Here is an 11,352-nt window from a genome sequence, read left to right as displayed (position 1 = left end):
TGCCTTCCTGGTTTCTCTGCCTTGGTCTCCCCTGTGACCTCCCCCTGGGAACTCCCACTGGAACTCCCCTGTTAGCAGCTCTGTTCGCTGGCTCCTGTGCCGCTGCAGCTGTCTGGCTGAGGCAAAACACTTTGCAATACAGTCCTTTTCTGTACAAAATTTTAGGCAAACCTACACATTTACTCTATGAAATTCAGCCCTTCCAACATTTGAAACCCCAGGATTTTCTTTGCTGAAAATTGTCACATCAGAACTCAGTAATTGCTTCCCTCACCCATTCACTTCATATGAAATCAAGACAAGAGAGTAGTCAGTCTGTGCTGAAATAAGCTGAAGAAGAGGTTCCAATAATATAAGCATGACAACAATGGTTTAATACACTTGGATCAGTGGTATATTGTGCTTATCTTATGTGCATATGCTATAGCTTCATTTATTAGTGCACTGGTTCCCATCTCTAAAGTCATTGCACAGCAAATTTAAGTGGAATGAGATAGCAAGCTTTATAATCTCTCACATTAAATTTAGGCTTTGGATGCTTTCTTCTCTGGAAGTTCTTTCTTAGGATCCTATTTCAATTTGTAATCTGTCAAGGCAACCTTGATTTCATCTTTTGCCAGCATAGAGCAGAGTAGTTTAACTGGAGGATGGCAGACTTCTTTAGCAATATCAAAATTTCTGATAGTGAAGTCTTTACCAACAGTTTTTCCTTTAATCCACTCCATGGCCAGTGAGCTTGAGCCTATCCACAGCCAAATGTTTTGAATCTTGTATCAAAATTTTTTCCATTGTCCTCTTCAGCCTGTAGTTTCATCATATCTCCACAGGCAGGAGCACCCACTTATCAAGTACCAAAGATTCTTACCAGTCTCATCAAGGCTGCCCATATTTCTAGGATTCCCCTAGTGATCCACTACTTCCTCATGATACCCCATTGTAGAACCTGCCAGGTCCAGAGGTGCCACCCCACTCCAGATCTTAGCAACACCATCTTGTTTTGGAGGAGCTGGTGTGTTGTTTTGCAGCCTCACCCTTCACATGCCTCTCCGTCACCCAGTCTCCAGCATACCCCCTACACGAGGACTTTGAGAGGGGTCCTTAGGAAGCAGATTTATGGCTGTCTTCTACAGTAACTGCCAGGGAGATCTTCCTACACCTCAATACAGGGCTTTCAGGGCCCTTTTACATTGCTCTGACCCTTTTACTTGACATACAGGGACAGGATCAGAGTCTTACCCAGACTCCCTGTCCTATAGAGCTTAGGGTAATAAGTTTACAGGTGGCCAAAGTTTACAGGCCTAAGAGACACAAATAGTCTTCAGATAAACTTCCAAACTTGCGTGTCCTTATCCAAACCTGAACTCCAACCTTTTGAGGTTAAGTTATGATTATTCACCATGGACGTCTCCAAAGCCTACTAAAGCCACTGTAAAGATTCCTGCTGACTTCAGTGGTCTTTGTATCAGGCTCTGTACAATTAAATCCTACATGACATCAATTACAAGCATAGCCATGGAGAGCAATCCTTTCTATCTTCATTTGTCTTTCCCTAATATTATCTGTTCCTTATTGCAAAACCTCAGGTCATTGATCCCCATTCTGCAGGCTTCAGTGGAATGTGTGATATAGCATCTCACAGTGAATTGATTCTCCTTGATTAAATAAATAAATAAGGTTAACACTTTTTAAATGTCTGGTAGATTTACCATTACTATTTGTTTGGTTCAAACCCTGGTACAAACACATGGAAGTGATATTTTTTATTTAGCTGGCCTACACAATAAGTTATTTGTATGTTCAGGATACAAAAATCAAAAGGAAAAAAATGAAGTCCTTTCACTGTAGCTATTTAAAATGTTTGTTTTTTAGCTTTCTTCATCCCCAAGCAGAGAGTTAAATAATGATCTGGACATATATGATGGATGTTACATTAGTATAGAAATCTGAGTTTCAACTGTAGTCTTGCTCTCTATCATTTTTTTTAAAAATTCCCTGTGGCAATCTCTTTGAAAGTGGCTGGCAAGTTTTTATTCTTTATAGATCTCATATTAGCACAGAACTAGACAATTGTGAGCCTCAGTCTGCCACTCTTACCCTGAATTGGTATGAGTACAACATGAGTACACTTTCCCACCTCCAACCCCCGTGAAAAATATCTGCTTTCTACAGAGGATTTTATCTTCTCACCAACAAACGTCAAACTCAGAAAATGAAAAGTTTCAGAAATTGAAAAAGAAAATCACTCAATTTTTTCAATCAAAAGTCAAGGGAAAAAATATTCTGAATAGATTACATATTCACATACATATGAATAGAATACATTAATGATTATGAAGTGCTCAGATGTAATGGTGGAGACAGAGGGAGGTTCATAGAAATACTTAGATGGTGTGTGTGTGTGTGTACACACATGCCTATGATACAGTACATGCATGCTCTTCTACTTTTGCTTGGGCAGTGGCTGCATTTGGTTATGTTCCTCTCCTATATCAGTGGTAGAGCAGCTTTAGAGCAGTGTTGCTGAATTGGAATCAAGAAAGCCAACTTCCGGCATGTTTTCAAACAGGTTTTCTGGTATGCACCTCTGGGTATCACCAGTCAGAATTTGACCCATTGGATATAATACAGTAATTTTCTGTACCTTTATATTTGGTAATGGGTTTCACACTTAGGATGTATCTGAAACAAAGTGGAAAGGCTGCTGACTTCTTGGTTTCTTTCTACTATATTCCTTTTTCCCCCCCATAGCTGTTTGAGTTACCTGGGAAACAGCTGCAAAATGAAATTGAATTGGTTGTTGGATTGACAGCAGTAGGTAGAATGCTTAAGACACAAGATGCACAAAAAGGGAATACATTTAAATGAAATTGGTTGTAATATTTTATTTGAAATATGAAACAAATGGTACTTAATCTTAGCTAGGCTATACTTTTGAAAAGTTTCCAGGTTAATTTTTGTTGAATTGGGGGGAACATAGCTCCAATTGCTTTAGAGTTGTTGTTTTTTAAAAGAAGAGATTTAGGTGGAGCATATTGTGTAAATACATTTTCACCATTGTCAAAAATAAACTTCAGTACATAAAAGCTGTTGCTGTTTTATCAGCTCCTGCGGTGTATGTATTCGTTTATATATAAATGCATTTGGCTTGCATTTGTGAAGTGATAGACAGAAAGAGAAAGAGAGAAAGCTTCCAGTTACTTAACAAATAGGGTACAAGTGCCAAGATACCATTAGCATTTTTCTAAAAGAATCTGCATTCCTACAATAGAAGCTAACAGCAAACATGCACAGACTAAAGCAACTAACAACACACTCCTGAAGTCCAGTGGTAAAAATGAGATGTTTGAGTAGAACTTTTTATTAAAGGAATAAAAAAATAAAACTTGAAGAAAATATTCAAAACAACTTGGGAAAAATGTTTTAAACTCCACTGATTCTGGGTTTTTGCTTTTTGTATTTCTTTTTGCTCACTTGAAAGTATCTTTTGTGACGTTTCTAAGGTAAAATTGAGTACCCAAGTCTCATTGAAATTCTAGGGGATTCTCTGGTTATGATATGCAATATGAGTAAAATAATTTCTTCTCAATGATCTTGTTTTCTATACAGTTAATGATAGTTAATATTTAGCTGCTCCCAAAGAAGACATCACTCAAGCATTCTGGTGTCATCTTGACAATACCAAATACGTATATACAGAACACATTTCCAAATGCTGGCTGTAAAGTAATTGACAGAAATTACTATGCCTCTGGAAATATTCAGAATGACAGGTGGTGATCATTTCCCCATACATGTTTAAAACATGAACAATGCAATGAAAGCTATTAATATGAACTTACCACTACTAATACAGGAGATAGAATGTGAGTTCAGAATGTTTATCTGATTTAAATTCTTTATGGTATTCCCTGGGATCTGCAATCATCCATGCAAGGGCGGAAGGAATCATCTTATTCTAGATGAGCTACACAGTGTGGTTTGCCTCTCCTGTTTTGATGTATTACTTCTATTGATCCTTCCTGATTTAGAGAAGGGCAGAGCTGAGGGTTGACTATTTCAGAACAGTCTACCAAAAAAGCAGTTGTTTTTAATACTCATCAAGAGTGGGGCGGGGTGGGAGAAAGCACATATTTGCCTCAGAGAATCCAAAGCAGTAACTCCCCTTCTGCATAAAGTAGCTATTTTTCCAAGCTTTCAAACTGGTGTGTTTTCATTTATTTAATATAAAGGAATCTTAACATATACCTTGTGACTGAAGCCAGTGAATCAACAAACAAACAAAAATACCATCAACCAATCTCACCCTCACCACATTTTTATACAATAAAAAGCAGAATAAGTTGGAGCCTGAAAATTTACCATTATATCCTCTCTCCCATCTGCTTCTTCCATGGTCTAGGTTCATTATTAATGATATGATCAAGTTACAAAGTTTGAATCAGATCGAAAGTCTCCAGAAGTTCAGGAGTGTTTGATTTAGGGGCTGTGGTTGAGGCAGAACAGTTAACTCATAGACTCATAGACTCTAGGACTGGAAGGGACCTCGAGAGGTCATCGAGTCCAGTCCCCTGCCCTCATGGCAGGACCAAATACTGCCTAGACCATCCCTGATAGACATTTATCTAACCTATTCTTAAATATCTCCAGTGATGGAGATTCCACAACTTCCCTAGGCAATCTATTCCAGTGTTTAACTACCCTGACAGTTAGGAACTTTTTCCTAATGTCCAACCTAAATCTCCCTTGCTGCAGTTTAAGCCCATTGCTTCTTGTTCTATCATTGGAGGCTAAGGTGAACAAGTTTTCTCCCTCCTCCTGATGACACCCTTTTAGATACCTGAAAACTGCTATCATGTCCCCTCTCAGTCTTCTCTTTCCAAACTAAACAAACCCAATTCCTTCAGCCTTCCTTCATAGGTCATGTTCTCAAGACTTTAATCATTCTTGTTGCTCTTCTCTGGACCCTCTCCAATTTCTCCACATCTTTCTTGAAAAGCGGTGCCCAGAACTGGACACAATACTCCAGTTGAGGCCTAACCAGCGCAGAGTAAAGCGGAAGAATGACTTCTCGTGTCTTGTTTACAACACACCTGTTAATGCATCCCAGAATCATGTTTGCTTTTTTTGCAACAGTATCACACTGTTGACTCATATTAAGCTTGTGGTCCACTATGACCCCTAGATCTCTTTCTGCCATACTCCTTCCTAGACAGTCTCTTCCCATTCTGTATGTGTGAAACTGATTGTTCCTTCCTAAGTGGAGCACTTTGCATTTATCTTTATTGAACTTCATCCTGTTTACTTCAGACCATTTCTCCAACTTGTCCAGATCATTTTGAATTTTGACCCTGTCCTCCAAAGCAGTTGCAATCCCTCCCAGTTTGGTATCGTCCGCAAACTTAATAAGCGTACTTTCTATGCCAACATCTAAATCGTTGATGAAGATATTGAACAGAACCGGTCCCAAAACAGACCCCTGCGGAACCCCACTCGTTATACCTTTCCAGCAGGATTGGGAGCCATTAACAACTACTCTCTGAGTACGGTTATCCAGCCAGTTATGCACCCACCTTACAGTAGCCCCATCTAAATTGTACTTTCGTAGTTTATCTATAAGAATATCATGCGAGACTGTATCAAATGCCTTACTAAAGTCTAGGTATATCACATCCACCACTTCTCCCTTATCCACAAGGCTCGTTATCCTATCAAAGAATGCTATCAGATTAGTTTGAAATGATTTGTTCTTTACAATTCCATGCTGGCTATTCCCTATCACCTTACCACCTTCCAAGTGTTTGCAGATGATTTCTTTGATTACCTGCTCCATTATCTTCCCTGGCACTGAAGTTAAACTAACTGGTCTGTAGTTTCCTGGGTTGTTTTTATTTCCCTTTTTATAGATGGGCACTATATTTGCCCCCTTCCAGTCTTCTGGAATCTCCCCCGTCTCCCATGATTTCCCAAAGATAATAGCTAGAGGCTCAGATACCTCTTCCATTAACTCCTTGAGTATTCTAGGATGCATTTCATCAGGCCCTGGTGACTTGCAGGCATCTAACTTTTCTAAGTGATTTTTTACTTTCTCTTTCCTTATTTTCTCTTCTAAACCTACCCTCTTCCCGTAAGCATTCACTATACTAGACATTCCTTCAGACTTCTCAGTGAAGACCGAAACAAAGAAGTCATTAAGCATCTCTGCCATTTCCAAGTCTCCCGTTACTGTTAACCCCTCCTCATTGAGCAGTGGGCCTACCCTGTCCTTAGTCTTCCTCTTGCTTCTAATGTATTGATAAAAAGTCTTCTTGTTTCCCTTTATTCCCATAGCTAGTTTGAGTTCATTTTGTGCCTTTGCTTTTCTAATCTTGCCTCTGCATTCCTGTGTTATTTTCCTGTATTCATCCTTCGTGATCTGACCTAGTTTCCATTTTTTATATGACGCCTTTTTATTTTGTAGGTCACGCAAGATCTCAAGGGTAAGCCAAGGTGGTCTTTTGCCACATTTTCTGTCTTTCCTAACCATCGGAATAACTTGCTTTTGGGCCCTTAATAGCGTCCCTTTGAAAAACTGCCAACTTTCCTCAGTTGTTTTTCCCCTCAGCCTTCATTCCCATGGGACCTTGCCTATGAGCTCTCTGAGCTTACCAAAATCCGCCTTCCTGAAATCCATTGTCTCTATTCTGCTGTACTCCCTTCTACCCTTCCTTAGAATTGCAAATTCTATGATTTCATGATCACTTTCACCCAAGCTTCCTTCTACTTTCAAATTCTCAACAAGTTCCTCCCTATTGGTTAAAATCAAGTCTAGAACAGCTTCCCCCCTAGTAGCTTTTTCAACTTTCTGAAATAAAAAGTTGTCTGCAATGCAGTCCAGGAACTTATTGGATAGTCTGTGCCCCGCGGTGTTATTTTCCCAACATATATCTGGATAGTTGAAGTCCCCCATCACCACCAAATCTTGGGCTTTGGATGATTTTGTTATTTGTTTGAAAAAAGCCGCATCCACCTCTTCCATTGATTAGGTGGCCTGTAGTAGACTCCCAGCACGACATCACCTGTGTTTTTTACCCCTTTTAGCCTAACCCAGAGACTCTCCACCCTTCCGTCTCCTATGTCCATCTCCACCTCAGTCCAAGTGTGTACATTTTTAATATATAAGGCAACACCTCCTCCCTTTTTCCCCTGTCTATCCTTCCTGAGCAAACTATACCCATCCACACCAACATTCCAGTCGTGTGTATTATCCCACCAAGTTTCAGTAATGCCAACAATGTCATAGTTGTATTTATTTATTAGCACTTCCAGTTCTTCCTGCTTATTACCCATACTTCTTGCATTTGTATAAAGGCATCTAAGATACTGGTTTGATCTTGCCTCCCAGCTTCGCCCTGACCCTCCTTCCTCTCTGCCATTATAGCCCGTGCTCCCTCCTGTTTCCAACCCATCTCCCAGGTCTTGTTCCCCACTTACCTGTGGGCTTTGCTCACCTGTCCCCTTCGAACCTAGTTTAAAGCCCTAACTGAGAAGTTTGGATCCTGATCTGAACTTTGTCAATATGTGGTGGCATTGAGATTCAGGGGTTGGTTCAGGCCCATCACTAGCTGTTACATGTCATAGCTGAAGAGCTAGAAGAACTTTACTAGATGATTGTTTCAGAAAGTGATGACCATGACAGAAATTGCTAATTTCTCCTGACTGTTTATTCAATCACATTCCCATTCCCTCATTGCAACAGTTGCCTGAATCCATACACGTAATTATAGTAATAGCAATTTTCAATAGCATCTAATCTTTATTTACATAGACCACATTGCACAAACTTATAATGCCAGGTCTGTAGGGTTGTTAACAAAATGCATCATTTTGTAAAGAGGAACAACAGAATAAACCAAAGTCTTAACTACAGAAGTATCCTCTTCCTTAGAGATTGATTCCCCATGCTTGGATCCTTATCTGTGTTCTACTACCTGCATGTAAATGTACAGTTCATAGGCCCAACATTCTTGGTTCTGATGCCAGTGGCAGATTATATAGTTTGAAATATTTTAAGCAATGTTCACTAAGCAATATTTAAACCGGCACACTGTCAAGCAATTGCAAAAAGCTCTTTATCTAAAGCCAGTGAGCATTCTATTCCACACTGGTTGTGAAACTGTGCCATTAGTATCTCAGCTTTTCTCCAGTGAGCAGAAAAGGTCTGCACAAGAAAGAATTCAAATGATATACCCTTCACAGTTAGACTATGAAATGGTGAGTATCTGAAAGAGTTCTGTGTAAATCACCCACACTACAAGAGGAGTATCTATGGGACCATGGGTTCATATCCCATTTTACCACCAGAATATGTGAGCATGGAAATAATACAGTCTTAACACCAAGATTTTCTTATCAGATGAAGAGACAGGAGACAGTCATCCAGAAAGCACAGGAGTTGCATTTTTGTTGTTGTTGTTGAAAAGCAAAAGACAGGTTGCCTGATTCCATTATAGCTCCAGTGACTTCAGTGAGCTACATCACTGTAAAACCTTTGCAATAGAGTAAAGGATCAGGTCTAGAATCTAAAAGTGCTATGAGTTCCTTTCTCTCTCTTTTCTGTTATTGGCAAGATATCACTGGACTGTTCTCTCTCCTAAATGTTAGTACCTGTAGCATCCACTCCTAGTAAATCTTCCATTGTTAGAAATGCTCCTCCTTCCCCCTCTTTAAAATTATCACCTTCATGTGCACTATCAGCCAGATGGATTCTCAAAAGATCTCAACTTCCATTTAAGCACCAAAATAAGTGACCAGATTTTCAACAGATTTAAGGATATTGGATGCTGAACTCCTTTGAAAAATCTGGCCGTTAAGTGTCACAATGAGAGCTGCTGATGCAGAGTTATTTGGGGAAAAAAATGGTCCTTATTAAAGTCTACTAAATAAAATGTGAATTCTTTTGAAATGTTGGCCTCAGCTGTTGATGCTAAGCATTTGAAAACCTGGCCTTTTGAAACTAAATTGTCACATATATAATTTACATCTAAAATCCTCAGTCCACCAGCTAATATATCATACTTATCTATAAAAGATACGGAAAAACCCAAGCTGTTCCTAACTATTGTGCAAGTGGATAGGTCATATCATTAATGGATTTCCAAACTGTTTAGGCAGTTTACGTTTTGTCATTAGGGTGTTAACTATGAACCAGAAATCATACTTTATAATTGCCTGTAGAGCTCAAGTTATCTATGGATTGGGAGAGATTTAACTGATGCAGAAGCAATTTAAAAAATTGGAGACATGAAGTATACAAACAGATCATTGGTTTCAGAGTCTCGGCTGTGTTAGTCTGTATCCGTCTGTATGGTATCTAGTTTGCATATTAATTCAAGTTCAGCAGTTTCTGGTTGAAGTGTTGTAGATCTGTTATTTTCTTTGTTGGGCATTAACATCACTAGCCGTCACCTTCAACCCTCGGCTAAAACATCTCCAGCACATCAAAGTTCTACAACCTATCCTGAAAGACGATCCCTCACTCTCAGATCTTGGGAGACAGACCTGTCCTCACTTACCGACAGCCAGCCCCACAACCTGAACCAAATACTCACCAGTAACCACAAACCCCAGAACAAAAACACCAACCCAGGAACCTATCCTTGCAACAAAGCCCAGTGCCACCTCTGTCCACGTACATATTCAAGTGACATCATCATAGGACCTAATCACATCAGCTATGCCATCAGGGGCTCATTCACTTGCACATCTACCAATGTGTTATATGCCATCATGTGCCAGCAATGCCTCTCTGCCATGTACATTGGCCAAACCAGACAGTCTCTACATAAAAGAATATATGGACACAAATCTGACATCAAGAATCATAACATTATAAAACCAGTAGGAGAACACTTCAACCTCTCTGGTCACTCAGTAACAGACCTAAAGGTGGCAATTTTGCAACAGAAAAGGTTAAAAAACAGACTTCAACGAAAAACTGCTGAACTTGAATTAATATGCAAACTAGAGACCATCAATTTAAGCTTGAATAGAGACTGGGAATGGCTGAGCCATTACACACATTCCAGGTTAAGTATCCTCACACCTTCCTGTTAAACTGTCTGAAATGGGCTGTCTGAAATGGGCTATCTTGATTATCACTACAAAAGTTTAGTTTTCTCCTGCTGCTAATTGCTCATCTTAATTAATTAGCCTCTTAGAGTAGGTAAGGCAACTCCCACCTTTTCATGTTCTCTATATATAGCTCCTTACTATATGTTCCATTCTATGCATCTGATGAAGTAGCCTACGAAATCTTATGCTCAAATAAATTTGCTAGTCTCTAAGGTGCCATAAATACTCCTGTTTTTTAAATAGATCATTTTTGTCTAGGGAGTCGCAAAGTAAAGTGCTGCCAATAGAAAACTTTACAGGGTTGGAGGGAAGGTTTGCTTTCTTTCTGAATTAACTGATACAGGTCCCTTTGAATTACAAGTTCTCATAGCTAGCAGGAATTCCAGCTTGGAAATGTTGTTCATATCTTGAGGATGCATTACAAAATGGAGATTTTTTTGTAAAAGGATTGCTTTGGGGGAGGGAGGAAGGCATATGTAGAACTCTTTTGCAACAGGGCCCTAGAACTACTTCCTCACCAGTGGAAGCAAGAGGTATGATGATCCCCTGACTGACTGTTCTTGTGAGATCTCATTGCTAAGTTTGTAAGCTCCTGGCATTCAGATAGGCATCCAAACTTTTGAGGACATCTCCAGGGGTGGCAATTATTATGCAAATCACATGACACATGCATCTGTTCCCTTTAGCCCTTATACTGCACATCCCCACTGGAATCTTGGTGTCATCAGGGATACAGTGAAGTGATGGGCTTTCCCCTGTAAATTGTCCACTAGAGAGCCAGGAAGCCAACTATATCTCCTTTCTGCAATGGAGCCAAAGTGGAGAAGAAGAGAGAGAGCGCGCAGTATAGAAATTTTGGGAGTAGGGCAGGGGACTGTATGAGAGAAAACATCTAAACTTGGGAGAAAAAAATTGGGTACAGCCAGGTGTAAGGGGAAAGTGTAAAGGTGAGATGGATGAAAGACAACACCAAGACAAGATGAAGAGGGACTACAGTCAGTGGCCAATTCTGGGAGGGGCAATACAGAGGAAGAGCTGAAGGGTCCCTATGTATATCAGAGTTAGGCACAAAAAAGTGTTTGTGTGTGAAAGAGGATTCCTGTGAAAGGAAATAGACCAGCTGGGGATTGCTGGAGGGCATGCCCCCGATGGCCACTTGATCACTCACAACCATGAAGAGTTTCACAATGGGAAGTACACTGTTCTTTGCAGTTCTGTGCATCTGAACCTGTGAATTTTCCC

At 39.9% G+C, this 11,352-nt stretch overlaps 1 pseudogene; it reads right to left on the bottom strand.

The window, feature by feature from the left end:
• Positions 1 to 524: 524 nt before the first annotated feature.
• Positions 525 to 1,508, bottom strand: LOC115656764 (annotated as a pseudogene).
• Positions 1,509 to 11,352: the final 9,844 nt, after the last annotated feature.

This window comes from Gopherus evgoodei, chromosome 8 (assembly GCF_007399415.2).
Source record: "Gopherus evgoodei ecotype Sinaloan lineage chromosome 8, rGopEvg1_v1.p, whole genome shotgun sequence".
NCBI lineage: Eukaryota > Metazoa > Chordata > Testudines > Testudinidae > Gopherus > Gopherus evgoodei.
This window is presented reverse-complemented; position numbering and strand designations above follow the sequence as displayed.